Genomic DNA, 17,301 nt, shown 5'->3' with positions numbered 1-17,301 from the left:
ATTTCTGCTGCAACTCTAATGATCGTTTAATGTACAAATTTGAACCGATCATTTGCCTTTCAGATTTCAGTGTAGTCACTTTAGCTTCCCTGAATCATTCAGATCTGAAAGATCCAATAAATGGAGGGAAAAAGATCCATATGGAATAATATACTTGTGTTTAAGAGAGAGAGAAAAGAAAGAAAGAGATGATAAAAAAAACAGTAATAGAATGCGCATCTTATCGTATCATCCTTTCAAACTAATACTAATAACATCGTCACGTTGAGGTGTTTAAAGAGTCCGTGTATGTTTGGACAAACTCGCCCTCATCTATATGTTTAAGTACACTATGGGTTAAGCAAAATCCTGATAGCCTAACCCTTAGTTATTATTACAAAGATAGTTACTTTATGGCCAGGCAATATTCAATGACCCGTTAAGTGCTCTCTCTCTCTCTCTCTCTCTCTCTCTCTCTCTCTCTCTCTTTGCGTAACAGGTGCTTGCATTTGTAAATGCATTGTTTTGCAACCCATGAATATTACAATCATTACAGTTACTCATGTTATGGAGAAATATATATGAACACGCCAGTCCCTTGCAGGAAGAATCTTATAAGAGGTCTCTTATTCAGATGGATTGATATAAATCATATTTGTGTCTTGCATCTGCGTCTCACTTAATACAACACTATTCAATTCTAGTTTGAGATTCACTTTGATTCCTTTCAATCTTACTTCATCTGCAAAAGCTCAGTCCTTTCTTGCGTTTAAATTATATTAAAGGTTTTGGAATATTGTGTTCAGTTTACATCACACGATATATGCATTAACGTATTGGTTCGATACCAAAACTGATGATGCTACTTGAAATTCAGCTCTTGAATAGGAGTCGCATTTCTGTGTATTTTTATCAAGCAGTCATATTAGGGATGAATTTATGATCCTATTTATTCAGTATTTGTGAACATAATATGCATGAACTTTCTGAATAGTTTGTTACACTAAACGCACCTTCCTAATTGTGAAGACATATTGAGCTGTGATAGGAAAATCTCTTTGGAATATCACGGACGAGTATTATAATTGTCAAAAATTATGATTTCTCGGAGTTGGATTAAAGATTTTGAGCTCATACCCACAAGAGTTTTAAAAACCAAATTATTAAGACACTTTCTTGGCTTACCTATTAATTGTTCTTCTCTTTCTAGAGATTAAAACACATCGTTAAAGGTTCAACCAATTCAAAACCACAAAGACATGTATATGTTACTATAACGCTTACTTAAAAATATGTGCATGTTGGAGTTCTTATGTAGAAAAGCATAGATAACAGTGCCTAGTAATCTGGCTCCCATAACGCAAACACCGAATGTTACCAAAGTAAAGAAAACAGTACCGTGAAATCAGAGTCCCATAAAATAATAACCGAATGAGTATGTAAAATTCATCAAATTTACATGTTTTCAAGATCACATGTTCTTTTAGGTATGCCGAGAAAGTGTATCCTGATCCAGGATTTCCCAAAGTGTCGTGCACTTTTTCTTGACAGTATCATTTTCTTTCACAGCACTAGTTTTGCAATCGTTAACATTTTACATAAACTTCCCTTTGTATGGCTGACTTGTTTCAAAAATTGATTTTATTGCAGAAGTTGTCGCGGAAACAGAAATATCGAATAAGGGATACCGAACATTGAGCCACTTACATCTAGTTCTCTGTTTACTGATCTTTACTTTGATAAGGTGGCGGACTTGAATAACTACGGCACATATTGATTCACGCTAATGAGATATTAAAATAAATTTGTGCATACAAGATATTGCTGTATACTTAAAATACAAAGTATGAAAATCGTGGTGTTGTTGGAGGGGTATTCAGTTGACAAATGAATATTGATTTCAGTTCAGGTGGTATATCAGTAGTAAGTAAATACATACAAGAAGTAGATCGGTAGTAACTAAATACGTACAAAATACGTACAAGAGGTATATCGGTAGTAACTAAATACGTACAAAATACGTACAAGAGGTATATCGGTAGTAACTAAATACGTACAAAATACGTACAAGAGGTATATCGGTAGTAACTAAATACGTACAAAATACGTACAAGAGGTATATCGGTAGTAACTAAATACGTACAAAATCTGTACAAGAGGTTTATCGGTAGTAACTAAATACGTACAAAATCTGTACAAGAGGTTTATCGCTAGTAACTAAATACGTACAAAATCTGTACAAGATGTGTATCGGTAGTAACTAAATACGTACATGACACACCCCCACGCACAAACACGTATCATATGATTACGTTTGCTATTAAATAGTATATAGCCTTTTCATATTAAAAACAAGAAAACGCCACATTTCAAAATCATTTCTTACATTAGAGGCAGATAACATAATGTCTTCTTGCTAAGCAGGTGTTTCATGGCAATTACTACTTCAGATTAGGAACTGCCGAAATCATTAGCATTGGCAATAGATTCATTATATTCCTCTGGTAATTTGTCCAAACGGTAAAACTTTTAAATTTTCTGACAGGAAGCAAACATGGGTAAAAAATATGCTCCATAGATTTTACAAACTTGTCATGTAAACCATTTATATATCCATTCCTTATTCAAATAAGAAAGAACCAATATACTGAATAAGAAAATAAAGAGAGAAGGAAAGAAAATAGTAATATAATGGAAAGGAAAAGTGTAACAGAATGGAAAAGAAAATATTAATAGGATGGAAGAGAAAATGATAATAGAATGAATGAGAAAATAATAATAGAACGGACGATAAATGAGCAGTGCTACCATCAATTGCAAACATTACTTCAGACCATATGAAGGATACATTTAACATCGTTGTTATACGTATCGGAGTCAAGACACGTTCCTAAAATCTCCTCCCATTCCATTTGGCACATTTCGATGAATTGTCCTTTAACCTTAGAAGATAGAATCCACTTGATGGAAAGTCTGTTCTTCTATATGCCTACAGAGATTTACCGTGATGTCTGTTTTCAGCTCGATGATGACATACTTTGTGATTTAAACGAAATCTCAGACCGTTTGGAACTTGAGGCATGGATTAATGTGATCAGACTATCTACCAAGTATTTCATTGGAACTTGAGGCATGGATTAATGTGATCAGACTATCTACCAAGTATTTCATTGGAACTTGAGGCATGGATTAATGTGATCAGACTATCTACCAAGTATTTCATTGGAACTTGAGGCATGGATTAATGTGATCAGACTATCTACCAAGTATTTCATTAGAACTCGCGTCATGGATTAACGTAATCAGACTATCTACCAAGTATTTTATTGGAACTTGAGGCATGGATTAATGTGATCAGACTGTCTACCAAGTATTTCATTGGAACTTGAGGCATGGATTAATGTGATCAGACTATCTACCAAGTATTTCATTGGAACTTGATGCATGGATTAATGTGATAAGACTGTCTACCAAGTATTTAATTAAGATAATGAATATTTTGTGTTCACTTGAATAGAGAACTTAAACAGAATATAAGGAAATAAATTACTGTACTGGACTGCAAAGCGATTAGGAAACTATTGAAATATATTTTCTTTCTGTGGTTATATCTTATTAACCAGAAACATACTGTAATCTATCTAGTTTAGTAATGGTATAAGAAATTTATTAGTTTATGTTAGAAGTTATTCGGAGGACTTCATAAGTAACGAATCCACTATTTTTGTGATTCTATGTATTACAGTGCATTTCTTTAATTTATCTAAAAATCTTCAGAAAATGGAGGAATAAAAAAATATCAATCAAAAAACCGCTCGGTGGCCTAGGTGGTTAGAGCGTCCGCCTCGGATGCAGGAGGTCGTTGGTTAGAACCTTGGCCGAGTCATACCAAAGACTTATAACAACGGTATTAGCAGCTGCGTCGCTCAGCGTTAAAAGGTCAGTGTTAGGACTGCTCGGCCTGGTGTCATGATAATGTGACTGGGTGGGACATGCTACATGTCTGCGCCGTGATGTTCAAGTGCTAGACATTACTATAAACTGCCACACTTCAGACATCGTAACGATATGACTGAAAAATTGTTAAAGCTACGATACAAATCCAAATCCAAATCACCCTCTCTCTGAGCAATATTAGCGTACTAAGGGTAAATGGCGCCCTGGGCAATGATAATGACCTAAATGGGTTTTGACGCCCTAAGACCCCTAGCGTGCATTGTTTTTGCGCCCCAATACATTTGGCGTCCGGGACAACCGCCCCTCCTCCCTCCCCCCCCCCTCCCGTTAGTAGGCTACTGCTCATCATAACATGTACATTCATTTTTTTAAAACATTTATTTGTAATCCCTGAAAATCCGAACCATCACATTTTACTAATATTATTGAGGAATATACATGAACCTATCATTTCCTTTCCCGAACAATTTCCTGAACTGTCTGGTATGCAAATGAGATGATGTAAAATAAAATTGGTGTATTGCAATTAGTAAATTACTACTATATTTTGGTGTCAGTTTTATCTTGATTCATTTTTAATGTACTTCGTATGCGTGCCCAGACTTTCAGAGTCTGTAATGTTTAATTCAATCTGAATTGCGCGCTATTTGCATGTACGCATTATTTCGATTACTAAAATGAGGGTGTTACTTGAAATTATGTCTTTTAATAGGAATCTCATTTGCAGGACTGCTTATCACAGAAGCGTGTTATCATGAATGTATGGTACTATTTAATAATTATTTGTGTAAATAGTTTGAATGAATCCTACATAATAATCTTCTATGAACAGTTGCATTAAACACACTTCCTTGGTTTGATGATGTGATAGTGGAATCTTCTTGGACGCGTAATATAGTTTTAAAACGTCTGCTTCCGCCGATACGGATTCAATATTTTGTTTAAATACATACACAACCAATATTAAATATCCTCTATGCCTAATTATTAGCTACTTTTTCTTTTTTACTGTACCTCTTTGTCTAGAGTGCAGGATAAAATGGGCTTTAACGAATGTTTTCTCCTACGAATCTGTTGAGACTTGTATCAGATCAAATGCCATCAGAAATACCAGTTATTGTGTAAGACTCATTACTAGACATATTCAGTGCCGATTTTTGTTCTAATTTGTTTATGTGAGAATTTACATTTTCGGTGTGTTTTAAAACTTCTAGCGCTAACAGTCGGTGAAAACACTGGTACGGAATATACACGAGCCAATCGTTAAATGAAGTATTATTATTCATATTATTTAAAAGTAATATTTTTATTCAGATAAGACTTGCAGTTTTTACGTACCAAAATTTCTGTCTTTGTATGTGGTAATTCATTGATCATGGAGAAGTAAGAAAATATTGCTTTATAAATGATTGTAGACTGGTGCTACATTATCGTTATTTTTAAGTCCACTTACACTTAGTTTAAGGATGATCACTGGTGATACGTTGGAGTATATATGATTTTGAAAGTTCATATAGTTCACATTGTTAACTCTCCAAACAAATTCAAAAACACCGATAAATTACATTTTTAATTTGACATATTTAAGAAAATGGTACACATTTTCATTATTTTAATTGTCGTAAAACATACCTTTCGATTGTATTGGTTATATTGTTTTCATATATATATATATATATATATATATATATATATATATATATATATATATATATATATATATATATATATATATATATATATATATATATATGTATGTATATATATATGTATGTATATATGTATGTATATATATATATATATATATATATATATATATATATATATATATATATATATATATATATATATATACTGTTTCGTTTCTCACATTTTAAGAAGACACTGGGAGTTATGTCCGAGCTGATATATTTGGATGATGACACAGAAGCTTGAAGCAATGATATATATATATATATCCATGTTATCTTTAAAATGTTTATGCTGAGACAGTTTATCAGACTTTACTATAAACTGCCATACGTGTACACCACATGGTATATTTAAAGTATTTATTCAGAGACAGTTTATCAGACTTTCGTAATTTATTCTTACAGTCTGAACACACACACCAAAAAAAAGAGAACGGAAACACAAAATAAAAAGGAAACATAAAATTAAAAAGAAAACATAAAAACAAAAAGGAAACATAAAAATAAAAATGAAACACAAAATAAAAAGGAAACACAAAAAAGGAAACATAAAAACAAAAGGAAACATACAAATAAAAAGGAAACATAAAAACACAAAATAAATACAAAAACAAAAAAAAAAGAAACCAAAAAACAAGATTACCTTTTTGGTGGATCAGTTTACAATATAAGGAGGAAAAAATTTTCACCAAATCCAAATGTGAGTAAAATATCTTGTAACTCATTCAATGCCCTCACTTGATTTATATTCACACCATACATTATTGTATGCAATATTCAAAATAATATTGTCCTCATCTTTAATTGTAATAAATACTTAGGTACCCTCAAGAACATTATGCTTTAGTTTTCCCATGTTCATCATTGGAAGTTGATATGTTTACACTTAACATATATTTTAAAAACTTTCGAGGTAAACGTTAAACGGCGTAAGCGTGGATAAAACCAGACATCTCACATTTGTTATAATCTAAATTCACAATATCTATAGAAAACCAGCGAAAGAAAATATTTGCGAAAATAAAGGCAATTCGAGTATAAGTATACAAATATATCCAGCAGACCCTAATAATAAGTATGCATCTTCGATAAATAAAACATTATCGCTGACCAAATTTCACTTTGTATCAAACCAAATCCATACCCAAAAGGATACCAGGAGTCCCCACGTTTAAAATTTATAATTTAACTACACTGTGCATAAAGAGAGAATAACTATTTTGCCTTGTAAATCTTGTCTAAAACGTTCAGTTGCAAGCATATTTGCAAACTCTACCAAAACCCTTTTCGAAATAAACAAAACCTGTGTGAACAGTTTACGTTAAATATTTATTAATTAAACAAAGTAAATATCGCATAGTTTCTTCTCCTTTCCTGAAATCAAGGTGTGCATCAAATAGTTTGTTATTTTCCTTAACCCACTTTCAATGTTATTCATTTAAAATACTGGTCAATATGTTCTCATTTTCTTATTTGAAAAGGTTTTGTTTTGATTACGTATTGAATATGCAAAGTCTTGCAATGTGTGTGTGTGTGTGTGTGTGTGTGTGTGTGTGTGTGTTGCAAAAACTGCTTTTCTTCATCCAGTCAAAAACATTTTCTGGTGGGAAATGATTGCAAAAATACTCAATGAGTACACATATAAGTGCAACTTAAATTTTAAAATCTGCCTCTCGTTAAGACTATGTTCCACTACAAATGGAAATTATAAGTGTACCAAAGGTATAATTCCCTAACTGTGTATCGAATCAATCATCTTCAGGTAAGAGTTATAAGCTGATCCGCACACAATCAAGTCATAGCCAAGTTTAGATCTTAGTAATGACCTCCCTACTGGAACAAGATATTCCGAAATGTTTCCCAATTTGTATTTGTCATGAATCTTATTCCCACGTGTCCCTGGCATTGGGACATTGTTGCAGGTTACGCAGTATTTACGTCATCTCTATCATTTTGGTTAATGAATGTTTTTTGACGGCAGACATCTATTGATAGAAGATAAATTAGATAAATATTTCGCCTCTAAACATCGGCAATTTCATTGTAATATTGCTGTAATATCATGTCAGACATTTATGGAACTGGCGGAAGTATGAAAATTCTGAGAGTTTACCCTAGCGTGGTATGGGGGGGAAGGGTTCCATGAACCATACTCTCTAGACTTTCAAACTTGTTAAAGGGTTTCATAGGATCGTTCGATCGTTACTGAATTCTCGTAGATTCTTTGACCACCACCATACGTTCTTTGTAAGGTTCCAGGAACAAGAGTACATTTATCCCATTGCAATGGTTTGAAAAATATCGAGGTCATTAAATTGAACATTGCCCCCGAAGCTTGATATGATATTCCCATTCATCAGACCGTGTCTTTTGAACCACCAGTCTAGCTGAACTTGAGATCCACAAAGTGTGTTGCATTGCCACGGGAACCATTCTCTGATAAACTACCAGTATTCCTTATTCCAACTATACGGGACACAACCCACTGTAAATGGGTTGCCTTCACTCAGTCGCCTCTTACCATATGCAGGAGGATGCTTTGGGCATGCTCCTTGTCTCTGTGTCTGCAGAGTGAATTGATATACTATATTAGAACTTTGATATTAGACTCGTCTGTTGAATGCCCTATGGATGTTTTATAATGTGTGATTCGGCAACTTTCGGACTTTATTTTCCTGTGTGATTCCGCAACTGACACGTTATACTACGATACTACCACAATTATCATTGCAAACCGGAAGTAATTGCCAGATTGTTTTATTTTGTGTGGGCTGGGTGCATTGCCTTTTCCCCATTTCTGGCTTTCGAAACCCTGTCGTTTAAGAATTTCACCCCCGTTTTATACCAACTATTCATTTTATAGCATGGAAGAATTTCCATAAACCCCTACGATGATCGATTTTCATAGATGAAAATGAGAGCCACGTTGACAATATCCAAATCAGCAAGTAACAGAAATGGATGTGTGTGTGTGTGTGTGTGTGTGTGTGTGTGTGATTTGGATTATTAACGTAGCTTTAACACTTTTTCAGTCATATTGCTACGATGTCTGCAGGGATGTATAGGGGCATCATGCACGATGTCCCACCCAGTTATATTATCCTGACACCATGCGGACCAGTCCTAACACTAACCTCGTAATGCTGAGCGCCTAGCGAGGCAGCTGTTAGTATCATTTTTATAAGTCTTTGGTATGACTCGGCAGGGATTCGAATCCGCGACCTCCTCATCCGAAGTGAACCACTTCTAACCACTAGGCCACCGGAACTGTAACAAAAAGGGAAGAAAAAAATAAAGAAAGAAGTTTAAGTTTGTATAGATGCAGAAATATTATATTCTTTAAAAACGAAAAAAAAATCGCAACATAAAACGGGAGGCTGATTTTCTCTGTCAGTTGTTCCTTTAAAATTATACGTGTGGAAATAATGGATAAGGGCTTGACCAAGTGAGTGTATTGCGCAGTTCTAAGAGTTTTCATGCTGTCGCAGTTGATGTCACTGAATCAGAGCAGCAACGTACCTTAATCATATCGGGAACATGAAAGAAAGTCAGATCATCCGGAGTTATTTTGCAGCTGCTTTAACTATTAAATTTAAAAATAGGGGGAAAAAAGTTTGAATATTTAATATTTTTTTCCCGCATTGGCCGTTATTGAACATATCTGAGATTTTAGTGCTGTTGGATCGAAATAACAGCTATGCAAGATTAATTTTCAATTAAATTAGGCCTAGATATAAATATCTGAGACTCATCAGCCACATGAGGATCCATGAGTGAAGAGCAGCGTAGGATTGACGTCATCGAGCCCCGATGGTCAACCAACACAGATATAAATATCGATCGAGTGTACGTGACTGAAGAGAAAACGTTGAGTGTATGTGACTGAAGAGTAAGCGTTGAGTGTACGGGACTGAAATAATAATAATAATAATAATAATAATAAATTATTTTTAACGAGGATAACACATTTGGTCTTGGCTGACTCATCTGCCATGTGGTCCAGAAGAGTAAGCGTTGAGTGTACGTGACTGAAGGGTAAGCGTTGAGTGTACGTGACTGAAGAGTAAGCGTTGAGTGTACTTAACTGAAGAGTAAGCGTTGAGTGTATGTGGTTCAACAGTAAGCGTTGAGTGTACGTGACTGAAGAGTAAGCGTTAAGTGTATGAAACTGAAGAGTAAGCGTTGAGTGTTCGTGACTCAAGAGTAAGCATTAAGTGTACGTGACTCAAGAGTAAGCGTTGAGTGTGTACGTGGCCTGATTCTAATTTAACCTCATTGCTTGATAAATATGATGTTCTGAATGATGGGGTGCTGGATTACGTTTTAATTCGCATACAATATGTACAAAAAGAGGAATGTACGCGCTGAATGAGAAGCTAAGATATCGCGCGATTCTAATTTTAACATTAAATGGTACTTCCTCAAACAGTGTATTCAGAAACAGTAACAGCTGAAGGTACACATCTAATGGAGTTGTGACCAAAAGAAAATTACCGATAATGGTATGCGCATTATAATTACCATTTGATATTGGTCTGGGGAGAACAACTGTATCCAGCCCGCTCTAATGGATTTAAATACGTATGATTGGGGTCAAGGAGGTACATACTCAAATTTGTCTGGAAACCAGGTAATTTCCAAACTAATAACCACCGTCCATACTAAGAACAGACCAGATGGGAAGTGAAGTGATGTATGTATGTATGTATGTATGTATGTATGTATGTATGTATGTATGTATGCATGTATGTATGTCTGTATGTGTGTGTGTGTGTGTATGTATGTATGTATGTATGTATGTATGTATGTATGTATGTATGTATGTGTGTGTGTGTGTATGTATGTATGTATGAATGAATGTACGTACGTACGTACGTATGTATGTATGTATGTATGTATGTATGTATGTATTTATGTGTGTGTTTGTGTGTTGTTGTTGTTGTGGGGTTTAACGCCATTTTTCAGCACACGATAGACTATGCATGGCGGCCAGTATTAATGGTGGAGGAAGAATCCGGGAAAACCCCGGGAAGAACCACCGACCCACGAGAAGCTACTGGCAAGCTTTCTCACATACCCACATTGGTCGAATCCTAGACTCGAACCCACGCAGACAGAGGTGAGATGGCAGTGATCCGTAACGGAGAGCGCTTTAGACCACTCGGCCACTCGGGGCCCCGTGTTTGTGTGTGTGTGTGTGTGTGTGTGTTTGTGTGTGTGTGTATGTATGCATGTATGTATGTATGTATGTATGTATGTATGTATGTATGTATGTATGTATGTATGTATGTATGTATGTGTGTATTTATGTATGTATGTATGTATGTATGTATACATCATGTATATCAATATAAATCAAGTAAAATCGGTGCTGTTTTGGAAAACTATTTTTCATAAATTTCCACACAAAAACCTATGGATATGGCAATTACTAGGACTAGAACATATTTAACCGATGGCAATGCTATAAAAAGAAATCATTTAACAATCATTCCCAAGTACTTAATAGAAAAGTACCACGACTAAGTTTCTAAGGCGGTCACAGTCTCTACAAGAACACAAGTTGGCATATCATTTCGTTCAGGTCGCTAATTATTAGTTTTTCATTGCTGACGTTTAGTGTTTCCAAAGCATTTGGATGAAATATCCACTTGACCTTAGTTCTTTAGACGGCACCCTAAACAATTATTTTCCGAAACCACGGTAATTTCCTCTCTTTTTCGTCCAAATAATAATTCATATCTCATCGCTTTAAGAACACGGATTGAAGTCATCTAACAGTTGTTTAGATCTGAAAATCCGTTCCAGTTGGAATTAATAGCTTGAATTTTGCATTTTCAGTCTTCCAAGCTAGCCTTGTCTTACCTCTCTCTCTCTCTCTCTAACACACACACACAAACATACACACAGACACAAACAGATATGTGAAAAGTGGGATAACATAAACTCTTTTGAAAGCAGAAAATTGTTTGTTTTGCATTTAATTTTCTTGCGACAATTAAGGTTAATATGAAGACCAATGAAACGCTCAAATTCAAATTCAAATTTTAATTTTAATTTTATTGATTTATTTTTGTAACACCAAAGATCCTTGTGAATGTTTCTGTTGCATGAGTTATGTTAACTTACATTAATCAACCTTCTCATATGAAGTATAGTTTTATGAACGGTGTAATTCTTAATGTGATAGGTGTGAAAGCATCTTACTTGTTTTAGTCTACACCGTATTGCTGTCTAAATTGTGTTCGTTAAACTTTAGGAAAATGTTCTGTGTTATGAGGAATATTTGAACGATGGCGTTTTAACTGTATCAGGAACAGAAACAGTAATCTTAATACGTAAGCGATGGACCGGATGATCTCCCCTTTCACACTTTACCAAGCAATCCTTGTCGAAGATCGGAATGCTTTGTTCGGAAATCATTACGGTGTTTTCATAAACTCACGATGTTCAAAGTTAGAACATTGCACACGTTTTATATGAAATAGATGTCAGGGTTGAATTAAGAACACTAAATATGTTACGGATGCTATCTTCGAGAATCCAGTGAAATATGTTGAGTGTTATAACGTATATGATCCTCCCATATCACCCGTTTAAACTTTATAACGTTGGAAGAGGATATTACACAAATTAAATATTGAAAATATGTACTAGTTTTTCACCACAATAAATAAATACCTTAATATGACTATGGTGTTATACAGCTATCAATGTGAATTGATGTATATAGGAAACTGAAAGTATTCATTTGAATAGACTTAATGTCGGACTGGAACCCGATTGTAAAAATACAAGGAAATGTAAAACAAAGATTCATGTGACATGTTGATTTATCTGAACTTCATTTGTTACGCACAACAAATGGCTTTTAAACAGATTTTATCAATAAAGTTACGACCATGGTACTACATATAGCTAAATTATGCAAGTGGTTTTATTTCTCTGTTCGTTCATAGCATGATACAAACAGCGTAATGAGAAATAGACTATGCCAGTAGGCTTTTGGGTACTTCGCAATGTGTCAATGTGTAATAAGAAATAGACTATGCCAATAGGATTTCTGGTATTTCGCAATGTGTCATTGCGTAATGAGAAATAGACTATGCCAATAGGCTTTCTGGTATTTCGCAACCTGTCAGTGTGTAATGAGAAATAGACTATGCCAATACGCTTTCTGATATTTCGCAATGTGTCAGTGTGTAATAAGAAATAGACTATGCCAATAGGCTTTCTGGTATTTCGCAATGTGTTAATGCGTAATAAGAAATAGACTATGCCAGTAGGCTTTCTGGTATTTAGCATTGTGTCAATGCGTAATGAGAAATATACTATGCCAAAAGGCTTTCTGGTATTTGGCAATATGACAATGTGTGTTTTATCATACACAGGCTATATATTTCAGCCTAGCTTACTACAATCGGAAATTTTGAGAATTGACGGGCAGGACTGTTTGGATAGTGTAGTAAAGTATGAATTTAAAAATAGTGAATATATATCATTGCTGATATGGTTCCAACATACGCCTGCTCAAACACACGCGCATACTCACAGATGGACTTATCAAAAATGAAAACTCTTGACGAACAATTTTAAGTTTCGGTTTTGAGAGGGTTTCTGCTTAATGGTATTTCGCAGATGGGAAAAAATGTATTTTTTATTAATAACCGCCTCCGTCGATCGAGAGAATATAATTATGAGGGAATATCTGTATCTGTATGTAAGCAATTAGAAAAGACGTTTTTATATCTAACTCTAAATTAGATTAACATCGTACCTTCTGTCTTACTGTCGTACCTTCTGTCTTAACGTCGTATCTGTTCACACGGTTGTTGTAACAAGATTAGGTGTGATTTCTGATATACAACATAACTCTTTTGACGGTGGTACAATAGGCCTACAATGTTTAATACTGAACGACTTGAATGAGCAATTAATTATGATTAATATGTGCGTGTGTGTGATCCAAATATTGGATCACTTAACATGCACGGGCTTGCTAATGAAAATACGAATAAATGGCTTTAGACAGTACAAACACAACGGGTGAATAAATCACAATGATTTCACAACGAAAGAATGATGTGTTTTACTCAAATAGTAAAGAAATGTAGCATTTTACTTACATAGTAAAATGTATTCACTCCGATAGTGAAATTATGTAAACAGAAAGGGACAGATATACAAATTATCTGAACAGTCCCCAAAACACACTGGGTTTTACAAACCCCCCAAAAATCAGCCCACGGCTAAAATATTACAGGTATGGAGTTACGCTCCGCCACCAGCAAACTCGGCTACCAGTCACATTAGCCAATCAAGCTGTCAGTATTCTAAGTTGCCCAATCAAGCAGTCAGCGCCCACCAATCTCGGTCAGCGACGCCTGATCACCTGCCACTCGACCAGCAACACTGTTTATTCATCTCTACGGCTGCAATGGTTCAGCTGCACATCTGCTATGGTCAACTTCTAGGGTTGTCTCCGATCACTCCGATAACTGATCACTCTGGTCATCTCTACAGCTGATCACTCGAGTCACTCGGGTCAGCTGAAAATAGGTTGTTTTCACAGACGTCACGAATACGTACGCAAATACCCACAATGCAATGCACGCGCACCTTGCGCCGCCATTTTGAGTCCTTGTCAAACGTCGTGACGTTATATACGGTAAGTTATACAGATTACATTATCGGAACAATAATTACAAACCAACAAAGAGATTCAGAAGTAAAACTAACAGTGACCGAGAAGAATCATACAGTACTAAACGTTTCTTAAAAATGCAGCTTTATACACATTTATCAAATGACGTCATAACATATGGGCACCGTAAGGTCATCCGCCATTTTGTGGGTCAATGATTTTGTTTTGCGTGGCTGTTCATCACTGAATAGAATATGCAGTCGCATAATGTTTAATACATGCTGGGTTAAAGGTTGTACAAACCGTTCAGACAATTCTGTGAAGCGTAGTTTTTACACTATACTGTTGTGAGGAAATTTGAAGGAGAGCAAACGAAGATGTTAAGTAATGAGCGACGACGGACATGGTTGGCCAACATACACAGAAAAGACCTGCCGCCGAAGCATTAAAAAATCTGCTCAGACCACTTTATTCAAGGCACTTTCATGGTATGTTGTACAGATTATTATCATTATTAATATAAGTAGTAGTACTAGTAGTATATATAACAGATATTTCTTACAGTGAATAACGCAGAAACGTAGAAATTTGTGGACGGTTTCGCTTTGTTTTAAATCTTGAAGTGCATGTGAACTACAGTTCTTACCAGTGGTTTTTCTAACAAAATTTATGTTGATAAATCAAATATGCATTCACGATTCCAACTAGGTTTTAACCAATACCATATATTATGTATCTAGTCACTTTGAATTATTTACTAAGTTTTGTTTCGTTTGTTTCGTTTTCTTTTTCAGGAAAACCTGCAGGCTTAGATAATCGATCACATCCCGATTGGGCTCGCACCTTTAAACTTGGTGACTTATTAGGCCCTTTGAAATCCAAGAGGGGCCCCGAGTGGCCGAGTGGTCTAAAGCGCTCTCCGTTACGGATCACTGCCATCTCACCTCTGTCTGCGTGGGTTCGAATCTCAGATTCGGCCAATGTGGATATGTGAGAAAGCTTGCCAGTAGCTTCTCGTGGGTCGATGGTTCTTTTCGGGGTTTTCCCAGGTTCTTCCTCCACCATTAATACTGGCCGCCATGTATAGCCTATCGTGTGCTGAAAAATGGCGTTAAACCCTACAACAACAACAACAACAACAACAACATCAGGCCCTTTCAAATCCAAGAAGAAAATGAAAACAGTGGAAACAGATATGGAAAGGTACAAACTGATCAGTAATTAGCATGTCAAAATAGTTTCCCCTATATATTGTATTATTTCCTCAGTCTGACTAATGTTACTCAGTTTAATACAGTACATTATATTCATAACCGAAAAAGATAATTATCAAGATAGAGACCACACTGTCATTTCATAATATTTACTTACTAAGGTTTTACTTTTCTAATAGTAATTACGTTATTAATATTTAAGATACCACACTATTCCGTTTACAAAACAAACAGATGCCTTTCTTATATTTTCCTTAAATGTGTTAAAAATAATTGATATGTTGTATAATCAGTTGTGTAGTGCTCGATAGAGAAGGGAACACCATTTCCACAGCACTACGCCCCTGGTTGTACTCTCCTATATTCTATTTGATAGAGCTTCAGGCTTAAACGTTTTTTAATTACAGGTAAATTACAAGTAAATTACAGGTAAAACCGAATGCAAGACAGACAGTAGACCAGAGAAGAACATGACATAGCTAAATTTTTGCTTTATTTGCAGCATTTTCATGAAACATCTTTTGCCCAGGAAGGACATGAATCTGCTGATCACAGGGGCAATTATATTTGGGTTTTTTTACAGTCAATGGAAAGATGAAACTAGATCAAGATCTAACACCAAAGACAAATTCCATTAGCCAGGGTGTAGTTGACAGTGACATGCAATACCTTATTACTGAAAAATACATTGCTAAAAGATAAATTAAGCAGCTATAAAATGAATCAGGAACCATTTTGTGATAATGAAGATAAAGTTAAATATTACACTGGAATGCAGAGCTACATGACCCCGATTGAATTTTGTTGCTCCATACATTCCAACCAGTAGAGGACTAGAAGTTGGGAAGTTTGAAAAAATGACAATGACACTAATGAGACTTAAGCTCAACCTCCTCTTTCAAGATATTGCATATAGGTTTCAGGTATCAACATCATCTGTGTCAAGGACATTGCAAGATATTGCATATAGATTTCAGGTATCAACATCATCTGTGTCAAGGACAGTTTTAAACTGTATTCATGTTTTAAATATTAGATTAAAGCCTCTTTTGTTTTGGCCCGAGAGGGAGGAGCTTCAGCTTGCCATGCCCGTGGAATTTAGGAAAGACTTTGGTGAAAAAGTGGCCGTCATTATTTACTGTTTTGAAATATTTATACAGAGGCCTAAATTTCTAATGGCACAAGCTCAGACTTGATCACCATACAAGCACAACAACACCATAATTGTTTTTAATGGCATTACAACTCAGGGATCTATGTTTTTCTTTCAAAAGCATGGGGAGGTAGTTGCAAGTAACAAATACATAACCGAAAACTGGATTTGTATCAAAGTTGTTCCCTGGAGATATTGTGTTAGCAGACAGGGGATTTAATATTTCAGACAGTATTGGAATGTACTTTGCTAAAGTTATTACCCCATGTTTTACAAAGGGGAAATCACATTTGTCGCCTGTTGATGTAGAAAATAGTAGAACAATCGCACATTTGCGGATTCATGTGGAACGTGTAATTGGTCTGGTGCGAAATAAGTATACCATGCTTCAAGGAAAGCGCCCAATTGATTTCCTCATGAATGAAAGGGATTGGGATTTCTGATCACGCGGACGTGATAGAAATCATGGTAGCAGTTTTTTTAAAAATGTTTTGTAATATCATTCTCTAGTGATTTGATTTTTTGTTGTATAGATTTTTTTCCTTATATTATTCTATCTTAGTATAGTAGAGGGGATTGTTGGTGTTGTTGTTGTGTGCTTAACGCCATTTTTCAGCACACGATATGCTGCTATACATGACGGCCAGTATTAATGGTGGAGGA

At 35.2% G+C, this 17,301-nt stretch overlaps 1 pseudogene; it reads left to right on the top strand.

The window, feature by feature from the left end:
- Window positions 1-16,079: 16,079 nt before the first annotated feature.
- On the top strand, window positions 16,080-17,081 carry LOC149772758 (uncharacterized; annotated as a pseudogene).
- The last annotated feature ends 220 nt before the right edge of the window (window positions 17,082-17,301 follow it).

This window comes from Sinohyriopsis cumingii, unplaced genomic scaffold, assembly GCF_028554795.1.
Source record: "Sinohyriopsis cumingii isolate HCF-2022 unplaced genomic scaffold, ASM2855479v2 utg001176l, whole genome shotgun sequence".
NCBI classification, from domain to species: domain Eukaryota; kingdom Metazoa; phylum Mollusca; class Bivalvia; order Unionida; family Unionidae; genus Sinohyriopsis; species Sinohyriopsis cumingii.
This window is presented reverse-complemented; position numbering and strand designations above follow the sequence as displayed.